At 36.0% G+C, this 15,855-nt stretch overlaps 1 protein-coding gene and 1 long non-coding RNA gene across 10 annotated transcripts in view; one reads left to right on the forward strand and one right to left on the reverse strand.

Annotated features, from left to right (window-relative positions):
- CDH18 (cadherin 18) overlaps window positions 1–15,855 on the reverse strand; it is a 1,020,275-nt gene that overhangs the window by 393,073 nt on the left and 611,347 nt on the right. The gene's annotated exons all lie outside the window — the stretch shown is intronic.
- Window positions 1–15,855, forward strand: part of LOC121043002 (uncharacterized) — a 33,986-nt gene that overhangs the window by 9,544 nt on the left and 8,587 nt on the right. The window lies entirely within an intron of this gene.

Below are 15,855 nucleotides of genomic sequence, written 5' to 3' on the forward strand. Positions count from 1 at the left end.
GCTCCAGGCTCCGAGCCATCAGCCCAGAGCCCGACGCGGGGCTCGAACTCCCGGACCGCGAGATCGTGACCTGGCTGAAGTCGGACGCTTAACCGACTGCGCCACCCAGGCGCCCCTGATTAACTTTCTTTTAATTAAAAACACATTTTTCTATGTTTATTTTTGAGAAAGAAGGGAAGAGAGAGTGTGTGAGTAGGCATTGGGAGGAGCAGAGGGAGAGGGAGACACAGAACCCAAAGCAGGCTCCAGGCTCTGAGCTGTCAGCACAGAGCCCAATGAGGGGCTCGAACCCATGGACCACTAGATCATGACCTGAACTGGAGTCGAGGCTTAACCAACTGAGCCACCTGGGTGTCCTAGGTTTCACTTTTTTGTTTTTTTTCTTTTTTGAACAGTCCAGCCAATCTACCCTCCCTTCTTCTCTCCCCTTCCTTGCTCTGGATTCATTTATTATTGTGATTATTATTATTATTATTATTATTATTATTATTATATTATTGATATTGCTATTGCTATTGTTATCATTAGTACTAATGCAGCTCAATTTAACCAAATATAGGACAACAATGTCATTAAATCACATCATCTACAGACAACTGACCATTGAAAGCAAAGTGGGAAGGGGACAGCTTGCAGTTGCTGCCACATATTATCAAGATGATATATCAACATTTATTATTGACATTATCAACATATCATCAACATTTTTTTGCTGTGTCATTTTGAGATGTGGTAGCAGTTCAATTAAATAATAAAGTATCACTAAAGAGCTATAAATTTATACTACATTTTTGCCCTACTTTCTACAATATTACAGGTAAACAGAGAAGATTTAGTGATTATAATTCAAGTGGTAACGTGAATGAACTTTGGTGCTAGAATACCTCAGCTCAAATTCTAGTTCTATCCCTGGGAGATGCCAAAGTGGCTTAATTTCCAATCCCTTCATCTTCACTTGTAAAAGTTTATAAAAATAGCACGTTCTTCAGAAGGTTGTTGCGAACATGAAATCTGTATGGCATCCAGTTCATTTTATTTTTTTTATCTTTTAAATATTTTTTAATGTTTTTATTCATTTTTGAGACAGAGAGAGGGAGAGCAAGCGAGCGAGCGAGCTGAGGAGAGGCAGAGGGAGAGGGAGACACAGAATCCAAAGCAGGCTCTAAACTCCGAGCTGTCAGCACAGAGCCTGATGCGGGGTTTGAACCCACGAACTGCGAGATCATGACCTGAGCCAAAGTCGGACACTTAACCAACTGAGCCACCCAGGTGCCCCAACATCCAGTTCATTTGAAACCCTGTTGAAGTATTAGTATTGTATCAAGCAAAGTAGAGCTGCATAAGGCATGTTGCTTAAAAAGGGGCAGTAAATCTGTAATGTGCTTTACATATGAGTCCAAGAAGGATAGAAAATTGGGATCATTATTGATCTTAACTAGATTAAATAAAAAAATAAATAAATATAACATATTAGGTTATATTAGAGGAAAACGTGTCAGTTAAGAAACAAAGTTTGTTGTTTATGTCTTAATTGCCAAAGAGCATACAAAGAACCAGAGTTCTGGCATTAGAATGCCCGAATCCTATCTTTTACTGACTAGCTGTGATATCTTAGTTAATATTTTTGCATCAGCTCTGTATATGGAATGGAACTACGAAATGGAACTCGAGCTGAAATTTTATTCACAGACGTACTGGGAGTTAATCCATGTCAAACAAATCTAGCAAAGCCTGAGGTGCAGTGAAGGGTCCACAAAAGAGGAACTCTATGACCAGTGTCATTATTAGTAGGAATAAATAATTTCATGTTATTTTATGTCATCTTAAAAGCGTTTCCCACTAATTCCGGAAGGTACTAAAAGCACCATGGGGCAGGTGAAGAAAATATGTACCAGAGAGACAAAACCATAAGTGATTCAACTGGAATTTGAACTTCAGTGTATCCTCCGTCTAGTACATGAGTAGATCTCAGTGGTGTTCAGGAAATCACGGGGGTGCTGGAGATTCCATCAAGGGGTCTAGGGGACCAATACTATTTTCTTAACATGGCTAAGTTGTTATGTTCCTGTTTCACTTCATTCCCTCTGTAGCGCACGGTGGAATCTTCCAGAGACTCTAAGACAGGTGCTACTGCAACAAACCGAAAGCATAAAAACAAGTGTGCAATGATTGCCCTCAACTAAGTCAGACATTAAAGAGAGCTGCAAAAATGTACAACAATGCTATTTTTCAATTTTTTTTTGGTTTTGAAAATACAGTTTTTCATAAAATTCGGCATGCAAATATGCAATGAGTTGTTATTTTAGGGATATAGATACTTCTTTATTCTTACTTTTAGTTTCTTACATGGACAATATTCATACATACAATCCATATAAACAAAAGCTCTGGAGGTATCAATAAATTTAAGATTGGGTGAGAACAAAACTCTTGAGAGTCACTGTAACTGTTCACTTTATTTCAATCACCCACAGAAGTAGCAAGCACAACACGTATCTCAACTCATTCTTCTCAATCCTATGTCTCTTCTTGGAATAAAACAGACACCTGGGTGGCTCAGTCAGTTGAGCGTGGGACTCTTGATTTTGGCTCAGGTCACGGTCCCAAGGTCTTGAGATTGAGCCCTGCCTTGGACTCCACACTGGGCATAGAGCCTGCTTGAGATTGTCTCCCTCCCACTCTCTTTCTTCCCCCTCTCAAAAAAAACATAAAAAGATTAAACAAAACAAATACACCACAACTGTTTAACTCACGTGTCTTAGTGGAAGCATATTTAATTATCCAACTACTCAATCCTCATTACTTAAGACTGGGCCCAAAACAGGCACCTGGATAAAATTAGCTAATGTTATTCTCTCCTAAAAATTTAGAATTTAGGTTATGACTGATAAAGTATATTAGATGACTACAGGACATAGCATGAAGATTCACCTAGGACATGACCTCTCAAGCATGGTATGCCCCTCAAGCCACAGAAAAACACTAGACTCTTTTTTTTTTTTAATGTTTGTTTATTTTCGAGAGAGAGAGAGAGAGATGGAGCATATGTAGGGGAGGGGCAGAGGGAGAGGGGGACACAGACACTGAAGCAGGCTCCAGGCTCCGAGTTGTCAGCACAGAGCCCGACGCGGGGCTCGAACTCATGGACCATGAGATCATGACCTGAGCCGAAGTCAGACGCTCAACCAACTGAGCCACCCAGGCGCCCCACGAACACTAAATTCTTATGCAGAAGTGGAGATAACATGAGTAAGCAAAGAAAGCTAGTGGTCAAAAGAATCAAGATCATGGAGACGGAATGGAGAGAGAGACTGATGTAAGAGGCAATACTTCCAGCTGCTATAAGGAAGCAGCAATTTTAATTACTAAGTCAATTTTTTGTTACTAAATCAAGTCATCAGTCACCTCCCATTTAAGCGTATATTTTAACTTTTATTTTGATAGATCGCCTCGGCTGTACACAAACTTGAAATAATTAAATGATCTGAGATGTTATCTTTTGTGCGTAGCTTTTTTGGCTATATATATATATTTATATATTTATATGTAAATATATAAATATATATATAACATATATAAATATATATAACATATATATAAATACATATATGACATATATATTCTATATATGAGATATATATTATACATATGGGAGATATATTATATATGTGGGATATATATATATTACATATATGTATATATATATATGAGATTTATTTATGCCAATAATGCATATCACTAGTTTGACTTTTTCAATGCTATATGGTATTGCCTCGTAGAATGTAACAATATGTGCTTATGCATATTACTGTTGATGCAAATTTCATTGTGTCTAGTTGGTGACTATGATAAAGAGTAGGTTAGAAGGAAACATACCTCAACATAATGAAGGCCATATTTGAAAAACCCAGGAGTAATACCATTATCATCTTCAATGGGGAAAAACTGAGAGCATTTTCTATAAAGTCAGGAACAAGACAGGACTGTCCACTCTCACTATTTAATATAGTACTATAAATCCTAGCCACAGCAATCAGACAATAAAAAGAAAGAAAAGGCATCCAAATCAGCAAGGAAGGAGTCAAATTTACACTATTCACAGGCAACATGATATTCTATACACTAGTAATGAGCAGCAAAGACACTGAAAGGCATCAATCCCATTTACAATTGCATCAGAAACCATAAGATACCTAGGAATAAACCTACCCAAAAAGATCAAAGACCTGTATTCTGAAAACTATAAAACACTGATGGTTGGAAGAACAAATATTGTTAAAATATCTATACTACCCAAAGCAATCTACACATTTAATGCAATCCCTTTCAAAACACCAACAGCATTTTTCACAGAACTAGAACAAATAATCCTAAAATTTGTATGGAACCACAAAAGGCCCCAAAGAGCCAAAGTAACCTTGAAAAAGAAAAGTGAATCTGGAGACATCACGATTCTGTACTTCAATTTATATTATAAAGCTATAGTGATCAAAAACGTTTAGTACTAACACAGAAATAGACACATAGATCAATTGAACAGAAAATCCAAAAAGTAACCCATGACTATTTGGTCAATTAATCTTCAACAAAGCAGAAAATAATGTCCATCGAGAGAAAGACTGTCTCTTCAACCAACAGTGTTGAGAAAACTGGACAGCAACATGCAAAAGAATGAAATCAGACAACTTTTACACCATACACAAAAATAAATTTAAAATGGGTTAAAGACATAAATATGACACTTAAAATCATAAAAATTCTAGAGGAAAAACACAGGCAGTAACCTCTTTGACAATGGCCATAGCAACTTCTTTCTAGATATGCCTCTGGATGCAAAGGAAACAAACTTAGATATAAACTACTGAGACTTCATCAACATAAAAAGCTTTTGCCCATTTAAGGAAACAATCAGCAAAACTAAAAGGCAACCTACAGAATGGGAGAAGATATTTATAAATGACACATCTGATAAAGGATTAATATCCAAAATATATAAAGAACTTACCAAACTCAACATGCCCCCCCCAAAAAATAATCCGATGAGAAAATGTAAAGAAGACATGAACAGGCATTTCTCCAAAGACATATAGATGGCAAAAAGATACATGAAAAGATGCTCAACATCATTCATCATCAGGGAAATACAAATCAAAATTACAATGAGATACTACCTCACACCTCTCAGAATGGCTAAAATCAAAAACACGAACAACAGTTGTTGGCATGGATGTGGAGAAAGGGGAAATTTCTTGTACTGTTATTGAGAATCCAAATTGGTGCAGCCTCTCTGGCAGACAGTGTGGAAATTCCTCAGAAAGTTAAAAATACAGCTACCCTAGATCCAGCAATTGAATTACTAGATATTTACTCAAAGAATATAAAAGTACTAATTCAAAGTGGTGCATGCACCCAGATGTTTATACCAGCATTATTTACAGTAGTCAAGTTATGAAAAAAGCCTAACTGTCCAATATAATATTATATATGATATAATTATATACTGATATTATATATATGTGTATAACTTAGCCATAAAAAAGAATACAATCTTTGCCATTTACAAAAATGTGGATGGAGCTAGAATATTATGCTAAGCAAAATAAGTTATTCAGAGAAAGGCAAATGCCATATGATTTCACTCATATGTAGAATTTAAGAAACAAAACAAACTAGCAAAGGGGAAAAAAAAGAGAGAACTGATAGTCACCAGAGGGGAAATTGGTGGGGGATGGGTTAAATAGGTCATCAGGATTAAGGAGTGCACATCGTGTGATGGGCATTGGGGGTTGTATGGAAGTGTTGAATCAGTATATTGTACTGCTGAAACTAACATTACACTTTATGTTAACTAACTGGAATTTAAATAAAAACTTAAAAAAAAAGTGCTAAGAAATAAAAGCAGATTTACCTGTCAAAAAAAAATAGTACCATAATGAATCAAACAGCATATAAAAATAGCAAAATTGAGTTGGTTTAAGTTTGAAACTCAAGACATTTCAAAATGTTTATAGAATATAGGAGAAAATGTTCATGTTTCTCAATAGATAAGAAAAAATATTAGATAAAATTTATCAACTAAGAAAATTCTTAGAAAACTATATAAGAACATTTACTTTACTAGATAGTTTAAAGCAAACAAATACTTATTGGTACAATAATAAACTCATTTCTATATTTGTCAGAATCCTCCAGAAAAATAGAACCAACAGGATAGATGGATGGGTGGACACAAAGACAGACAGACATATAGGTAGATAGGTAGATGCCAGAGAGATAGAGAGATAGATAATAGATAGGTAGATAGATGATAGATAAATAGATGGGTAAATGGAAAGATAGATAATAGATGATAGAAAGGTAGATGATATAGATAGATATATAGACAGATAGACAGACTTATTATGGGAATTGGCTCACACAAATATGGAGGATGAGATTTACAATAATATGCTCTCTGCAAGTGGAGAACCAGGATAGTTATTGGTATACTTCAGTGTAAGTCCAAAGACCTGATAATCAAGAGATATACCAGTGTAAGTTCTGGAGTCCAAAGGCTGGAGAACTAGGATTTCCAATGTTAGAGGGCAGGAGAATGTCCCAGTTCAAAAGAAGCAAAAGCAAATTCACAGGTCTTTCACTTTTTTCATCCTATTCCGGCTCGCAAATGATTAGATGTTGTTCACCTATATTGGTGAGGGCAGATCTTCTTTATTCAATCTACCGAATCAAATGCTAATATCTTTCAGAAACAACCCCACAGCCACACTCAGAATTATTTTACCAGTCTATCTGACACACAGAATTAAATATTATAAGTCTTTGAGAAATCAAGAGCAAGTCAAGCATGTCTTATCAGCATTTCTATTTAATGTTGTACAAGAAGTTCCTGTCAGAGAAAATGCAATGTGTCAGGAATGGCGGGAAAAAAAAAATGTCACTGAAGGGAGGATGACTACATACATAAGCAATTCAGAAAAATCTACGGATAATTAAAATGATTAATTTTAACATATTTGCTGGTACTCTACCAAAATATAAACACTAACTTTATTTGTACACAACAGTTAAAAATTAAAAATTTTAAAGTAAAGAAATACTATTTATATGTTCGTCAGAGACCTTAAATACTTAAGAGTATACCTAATATAAGGTACGTAAGGCTTCTAAACACCACGTCTAAACACATTGCTGAAAGAAAACAAAGATATAAATAAGAGATACCATGCTCAAGGATCACAAGGTTGTGAATATGACAATTCTTTCAAAATAGATCTGTAGGTTCAGTGGAATGTTCATTAAAGAAAAAAATACGGCAGTGTGTGTGCATATATGTTTGTTTACATTGACAAACTGAATATAAATTTTATCCAAAAAATGTAAACACCCAAAGTCAGGCAGCCAAAGTAATGTTGAAAAGGAAAACCAAACCTAGAGGTATCACAATGCTGGACTTCAAACTGTATTATAAAGCTATAATCATCGGGGCGCCTGGATGGCTCAGTCGGTTAAGCGTCCGACCTTGGCTCAGGTCACGATCTCACTGTATGTGAGTTCGAGCCCCACCTCGGGCTCTGTGCTGACTGCTCAGAGCCTGGAGCCTGTTTCAGATTCTGTGTCTCCCTCTCTCTCTGACCCTCCCCCGTTCATGCTCTGTCTCTCTCTGTCTCAAAATAAACGTTAAAAAAAAAATTTAAAAAAAAAAGCTATAATCATCAAAACACTGTGATACTGGCACAAAAACAGACAGATAGATCAATGGAACAGAATAAAGAACCCAGAAATGGACTCACAGATATATGATCAACTAAGCTTCAAGTGTGGGAAAGAATATCCCACAACAAAGAAAAAGACAAGTCTCTTCAGCAAATGGTGCTGGGAAACCTGGACAGCAACATGCAGAAAAATGAACCTGGACCACTTTCTTATACCATACACAAAAATAAACTCAAAATGGATGAAAGACCTAAATGTAAGACAGTTTTCTCTCCTAGAGGAGAAAACAGGCAACGACCTCTTTGACTTTGCCTGCAGCAACTTCTTACTAGACGGGTCTCTGGAGGCAAGGGAAACAAAAGCAAAAATGAACTATTGGGACCTCATCCACATAAAATGCTTCTGTATAGCAATGGAAACAATCAGCAAAACTAAAAGACAAGCGAGCAATGGAATTGGAGCAGATGTTTGCAAATAACATACTGGATAAAGGGTTAGTATCCAAGTCTATAAAAAATTTAACAAACTCAACACCCAAAATACAAATAAGCCAGTGCAGAAATGGGGAAAAGACATGAACACTTTTCCAAAGAAGACATCTCACATGGCTATCAGACATATGAAAAGATGCTCAGGGGCGCCTGGGTGGCGCAGTCGGTTGGGCGTCCGACTTCAGCCGGGTCACGATCTCGTGGTCCGTGAGTTCGAGCCCCGCGTCGGGCTCTGGGCTGATGGCTCAGAGCCTGGAGCCTGTTTCCGATTCTGTGTCTCCCTCTCTCTCTGCCCCTCCTCCGTTCATGCTCTGTCTCTCTCTGTCCCAAAAATAAATAAACGTTGAAAAAAAATTTTTTTGAAAAGATGCTCAAAACCACTCATTTTCAGAGAAATACAAATCAAAACCACCATGAGATACTACCCCACATCTACCAGAATGGCTAAAATGAACAACTCAGGAAACAGCAGATGTCAGCAAGGATGTAGGAAAAAGCGGAGCACATTTGCACTCTTGGTGGGAATGTAAACTGGTTCAGCCACTCTGGACAACAGTATGTAGCTTCCCCCCAAAATTAAAAATAGAGCTAACCTATGACCCAGCAATTGCAATACTAGGCATTTATCCAAAGAATACAAAAGTGCTGATTCAAAGGGGCACATGTACCCTAGTGGTTAGCAGCCCTATCAACAATAGCTAAACTATGAAAAGGGCCCAAATATCCAATTACTGATGAATGGGTAAGGAAGTGGCATACGCATACACACACACACACACACACACACACACACACTGGAATATTACTTGGTGATCAAAAAGAATGAAATTTTGCCATGTGCAACAACGTGGATGGAATTAGAATGTACTATGCTAAAAAAGTCAGAGAAAGACAAGTATCATGATTTCACTTTATGTGGAATTCAAGAAACAAACAGAAGAACATAGGGGAATGGAAAAATAAGATAAAACACAGAAGGAGCCAACCAAGAGACTCTTAAATACAGAAAACAAACTGAGGGTTGCTGGAGAGATGTTGGGGGGGGCACTAAATGGGTGATTGGCATTAAGGAGGGCACTTGGGATTAGCACTGGGTGTTATGTGTAAGTAACGAAACACTAAAATCTACCCCTGAAACCATTATTACACTATATGTTAACTAACTTGGATTTCAATAAAATTTAAAAAATCCAAAGATAGCAAAGATAATTATAAAGAAAATGTGGTTTGAGGACCAGTACTATTTGATATAAAGATAATTATAATGCTACATAGTAAAACAATGAATTTTGTGACATAGATTCCAGAATAAATAGCACAATGGAACGGAACTGAGACCAGAATCATTTCACAAATATACTACCATCTGACTTATGACAGAGGTGGTATCCATGCCATGTACTGATGTAAGCCTGATCATTTACTAAATGGTTCTCAACTAAAAATACATTTCACAAAAAAGTAAACCTTGACTCTCATCTCATATATTATAAAAAATATATAAGTTCTTTCTGAATGAATTGTAGATATAAATGTGCATGTTAAATCAATACATTGGGGAGTATCAACATGATTTGCTCTTGAATAGACACATAGGAAACTGGTAAGGAAAATATTATATATCTATATATAATATCTATCATATATATATATCATATATATATGATGATATATCTATATATAGATATGATATTATATCTATCATATATGACAGATATTAGATCTATCATATATGATAGATATAATATCTATCATATATCTCATATAGATATAGATATGATATACAGATATATATCATATATATATGATGATCGTATCAGAATATATAAAGAAATGTTAAATCTGATAGAAAGATATCCACGTTGCAGAAGTGGAAGTATTTTCAACCATTTAACTCCTAGCTATATAGGTATGTATCACAGAAATAATTTGTATATGTATATGCATCCAAAGACAAGTACATATGTGTTTATTTATTTATTTAAATTCCAGTTAGTTAACATAGAAGGTAATATTGGTTTCAGCAGTACAATATAGTATTTCAACACTTCCATACAATCCCCAGTGCTCATCACAGCACACACACTCCTTAGTCCTGATCACCTATTTAACCCACCCCCCTACCAACTTCCCCTCTGGTAACCATCAATTTGTTCTCTAAAGTTAAGAGTCTGGTTCTTGGTTTGCCTCTCTTTCTTTTCTATGCTCACTTACATCTTAATTCCACATATGAGTGAAATCATATAGTATTTGTCTTTCTTTGACTAACTTACTTCACTTAGCATGAGTCAAATTTTCATAATCTGACTATTGGAGATAAAGCGGCTATAAATATCAGGGTGCATGTATCCTTTTGAATTTCTGTATTTCTGTATTCTTTGAGTAATTACTCAGTAGTGCAATTGCTTGATCTTAGGGTAGTTCTATTTTTAACTTTCTTTTTTTTTTTTTAATTTTTTAATGTTTATTTATTTTTGAGAGTGAGACACAGAGCATGAACAGGGAAGGGGCAGAGAGAGGGAGACACAGATCCAAAGCAGGCTCCAGGCTCTGAGCTGTCAGCACAGAGCCCCACACGGGGCTTGAACTCATGAACTATGAGATCATGTTCTGAGCCAAAGTCTGATGCTTAACCGATTGAGCCAACCAGGCTCCCCTATTTTTTACTTTCTGAGACAGTTCCATTCTGTCCTCCAGAGTGACTGCACCGATTTACATTCCCACCAACAGGGCAAGAAAGTTACCCTTTTTCCACATCCTCACCAGCACCTGTTTCTTGTATTGTTGATTTTAGCCATTCTGAGTGCTGTGTGGTGATATCTCATTATAGTTTTGATTTGTATTTTCCTAATGATGAGTGATGTTGAGCATCTTTTCATGTGTCTGTTGGCAACATAAATGTCTTCTTTGGAGAAATATCCATTCATGTCTTCTGTCCATTTTTAATTGGACTATTTGATTTTTAAGTGTTAACTGTGTATGTTCTTTATGTATTTTGGATACTAACCCTTTACCAGATATTTCATTTGCAAATATCTTCTCCCATTCTGTAGATTGCCTTTTATTCTTGTTGACTGTTTCCTTCGCTGGGCAGAAGCTCTTAATTTTGATAAAGTCTCAATAGTTTGCTTCCCTTGACTCCAAAGGCATATCTAGAAAGAAGTTGCTATGGCTGGTATCTCAGAGGTTACTACCTGTGTTCTCCTCTTGGATTTTTATGGTTTCAAGTTCAAGTGCTTTTTAGTACCACATTTAGGCATTGTGGTACTATTTTTATGATTTTTGCATTTATGTTTAGAGACTGGACTTTGGTTTCCTTCTGTTGTAGTATTACATGCTATCAATAAGCTGTTTTTATTTTCCCCTTTTCTAGGAAAATTTATCTAAAATGCTGTTATTTCCAATTTAAATATTTGGAAAAATGCATAGCTGATACAAGCAGGCCTGAAGTTTCTGTTTGTTAGTTTTGTTTTCTTTTGTTTTGTCTATGGGATTTTTGGTGGAGGGGGAGAGTAAGTTTCATGATACCTGACTCTTCAAGTAAAACAGTATCTGGGAACAGAGATAAAGCCTTATAAAAATCAATAGAAATTGCTGTAACAGGTCATGTGGTCACATGTTACTGTGATTTTAAAGTGTACATATAAACCACAGAATCTAATAAAAAGCAATGTGAGAGGTCAGACTGTGTGTGTGTTTGTATCAGAATATTATATGTATTATTAGATATATGTAGACATTTAGAATACAAAACCAAAAAAAAAAAACCATTTGCAATACAAGATAGTTATTAACAACAAAAAAGAGATTTCAAAATATGAATCACAGTATTAGTTTCCAGTTACTGCTGTAACAAATTACCACAAGCTTGGTGGTTTAGGACAACACAAATTCATTATTTTACAGTTTTGTTGGAGTTCACCAGTTCAAAATTAGTCTTAAAAACTAAAATCTATTGGCCATGTTGTGTTCCTTCTATATTCTGAGGTAAATCTGTTTCCTTGTTATTTCCAGATTCTAGAGGCTGCCTGCATCCTTTGGCCTGTGACCTCTCCTCCATCTCAATCTTTCTTTGTACCGTCACATGTTTCTTCTTTCCAGCTCTGACCCTCCCACTTCCCTTTTACATGTACACTTGTAATTACATTAGGGAATCTGGATAATTCAGGATATTCTCCCCATCTTAAAATCCTGAAATACACCTCTAACGTCCTTTTTACTTTTTAAAGTAATGTATTTACACATTCTGAAAGTTAGAATTGGAAACCACTGGGGAGAAATCATTCAGCCTACTTCAATGAGTTTGCTGAACATATAAAATGTTCGTGGCTTAAATTTCAGTCCCAAGAGCATTTACTTGGGAGAAATAACATAACTTTGACACTACACAGAAAATATGGCCATCTCATTAATCAAACTCAGGATAGTATTAGTCCAGCACAGTAATTTATGTGCTTGCAATAATTTATCCTAAGTAACTACTACACTCCCGTGTTATAGATGGACCTACATAGGAAACAAATTTAATCATAGTTTCTGTATGGGTATGGAATCAGAAAAGATTTCATTATATAACAGAAAGTTTACTACTAAGGGGAAAATATATAGTGAACCATCCATTTCTACAACAGTAAATAACATTTCTATGACTTCAATATCTAGGGTTCATTACCAAAGATTCTTACTTGCTTGTGAATTTTTAATATGGGCATTGACAACTTCTGGCTTTGGTGTTTGCTGTATGATTCCATTTTACCAATCCCGTTTATAAATAATAGGCTAGAGAAACAAGCATATTGAAGACTAAGAACCCTTCTATATTCCTAAAGTGATAGTACATCTCTGCTCTAAAATGTGCTGATTTTATAGTTTAACTTTCTAATGGCAATAAAATTTCATTCATTTTAGAATTCTCAGCTGGAGTTGCAGAGGAATGAGGGTAGCTCTGAGGTGCAGTGGGAAACTTTACTGAACCCCAAGTTCATGACCATGATCATGATCCTGACTTATGAAAAACAGTTGGGAGAACAGAGACATTAAATGTGGGTTAGTGTTGGTTCTGAGATAATATTGTGCATCTAAATGAAAAATTCTCACACTTAAAGAATGTAATTTTTGACTCAGTATAAGGAAGAACTCAGGAAGCAACTATTCTAGCCCAAATTGATCAACTTTCCCTCAGGAGATAATTAAGTACCCTGTAATTAACAGCCCTCCAACATTAAGTGGGTTATATATGGCATAAGGATAAGAGAGAAGATTCTAGCATCCAAATGGTACAAGGTCTCTACAACCTTTGAATTTATCTCAAAGCAGAGATTCTCTGTTTTCATAATAGAAGCATTATCTTTAGAAAAGATACAGACTCTAGCCTGGGCAGATCTGATCTCCCTGTTACATTTAAACTTGCTTTCTAACTGACTCACACATTCACCAAGAGAATGGAATGAAATTACTTATGTCATTTTTAAGTGTTTCCTAGGAGCAAAAGAGGAGAGAGGGACTCTTACTAAAATGAAAGACAAAGTGAAGACTTACCACAGATAAAATGCCTTCAAGGACACTGTCCAGCCAACATTTTATTTGGTTGTATTTCTAGCTAACTTCTCTTTTCTCTTAGTCCTAGCACTTTGTGAGAAATGAAGATGAGTTGTTGGTGCATGACTGGGTGGTTATCAGAAAGGATAAGGTAAAATAAAAACTAGATTTAGGGGCGCCTGGGTGGCGCAGTTGGTTAAGCGTCCGACTTCAGCCAGGTCACGATCTCGCGGTCCGTGAGTTCGAGCCCCGCGTCAGGCTCTGGGCTGATGGCTCAGAGCCTGGAGCCTGCTTCTGATTCTGTGTCTCCCTCTCTCTCTGCCCCTCCCCCGTTCATGCTCTGTCTCTCTCTGTCCCAAAAATAAAAATAAATGTTGAAAAACAAAACAAAACAAAACAAAAACTAGATTTAATTTGCACACTTGATAGGATAATCAATGCTATAAATAACAAGGAATTAATACTATGCAAAACAAGTTAGAAGACACTGCCTGATTAGCTAAAATAGTCATAAAGCTACAATTCTACTTGGGTAGGTATACAAAGGATGAGAGTACCTTTAAAATCTTATGGTTAATATTAGTTTAACTTAGTAGGAAAATTAATACTGTGATATATAGTACCCCCTATTTTCTGACATATTAAAATAATAAGTAATAAAATATAATTTTAGTTTTTTCTGATGAGAAGAATTTGGAAATAAGTATTGTGTAGGGCAAGTCTTTGTTGTTACCCTTATATAATGATCAATTATACTGTCTAAAATTCTTAAAATTAGGATTGGGTATTTGAGCTAAGATATAGTCACTGTTGATCTGTGACCCCCATGAGTCTTGCCTCTCAATATTGATGTTCCTGTTTAGTCCCCTCTGACACTGAGTAAAAGCCAAGCTTTATAACCTATGAGGATATTGTAGAAATCATGGAGTTTGACTTTCAAGAAGGCTTCTGCCTTATGTTCTTTTGGATTGTTCCTTCTTGGAGAAGCCAGCTACCAAATCATATGGACACTGACGCCCAGATAGGAAGAAACTGAGGGCTTTCAACCACCAGGTAAGTGGTTTCAGATACAGACAAGATTTCAGAAGACAGAAGCCAATGTCCCCATTCTTTGAAGGCAACTTCATAAGGGAACCTGAACAAAAACATCCAATTTAGTTACTGATTTCTTGACACATAAAAATTATGTGAAATATTAAATATTTATTTTTTAAGCTGTCGAGTTTTGGAGTTATTTGTTATGCACCTATAAGTAACTAATACAATAATATAAAATATATTTGTATAAACATGCAAACATTTATATAAATCATGTTAATCAGCACACTGAATCAGTATCATAGTGAAAAATTCTTCAGCTTTGGCAAATATCCACACTATTCCTAGACATAGCACATTACTAACTCTCACAGGGGAACTTAAAAAAGAAAGGACCAAACTATATATTCATGTCCACACAGACTGACATAATAATGACTTTAAAAATATCCTTAGTTTATAGAGGCACCTGGGTAGCTCAGTCGGTTAAGCATCTGACTTCCACTCAGGTCATGATCTTGTGGTCCGTGGGTTTGAGCCCCATGTCAGGTTCTGTGCTGACATCTCAGAGCCTGGAGCCTGCTTCAGATTCTGTGCCTCCCTCTTTCTCTGCCCCTCCCCTGTTCATGCTCTGTCTCTCTCTGTCTCTCATAAAAATGAATGTTAAAAAAAATTGTAACAAAAGGATACCTAGTTTATAAGTAAAGGCCATTCATACATAGCTACAGATATATACATGTGGTAATTGAAGCTTCACATTATAGGAAGCTCAAGGGAAAATGAACAAGGGGACAACTGTAAAGAGACATCAGTCTTGGCTATTCCATCTAGAGAAGAGTGGAGAGTATTAAGGGTGATGCTATTAAAATTAATGTGAGCTTTCAACATATAATGTGTTTTTTGTTGTTGTTTTGTTTTTCCTTGGCTAAATTCTCCTTTAGAGAGTTGTTACTATTGAAATTTGGTAGGGGATGACTTCTAGTGAAAACACATATTTAACTTCTTTGTATTGATTCATTATTTCCTACTTAAAATTGCTGTGTCAAGAGTCAAAGACGGGGAAAATGTTCTCTTA

Source organism: Herpailurus yagouaroundi, unplaced genomic scaffold (assembly GCF_014898765.1).
Source record: "Herpailurus yagouaroundi ecotype Mexico unplaced genomic scaffold, PumYag 29, whole genome shotgun sequence".
NCBI classification, from domain to species: Eukaryota; Metazoa; Chordata; class Mammalia; order Carnivora; family Felidae; genus Herpailurus; species Herpailurus yagouaroundi.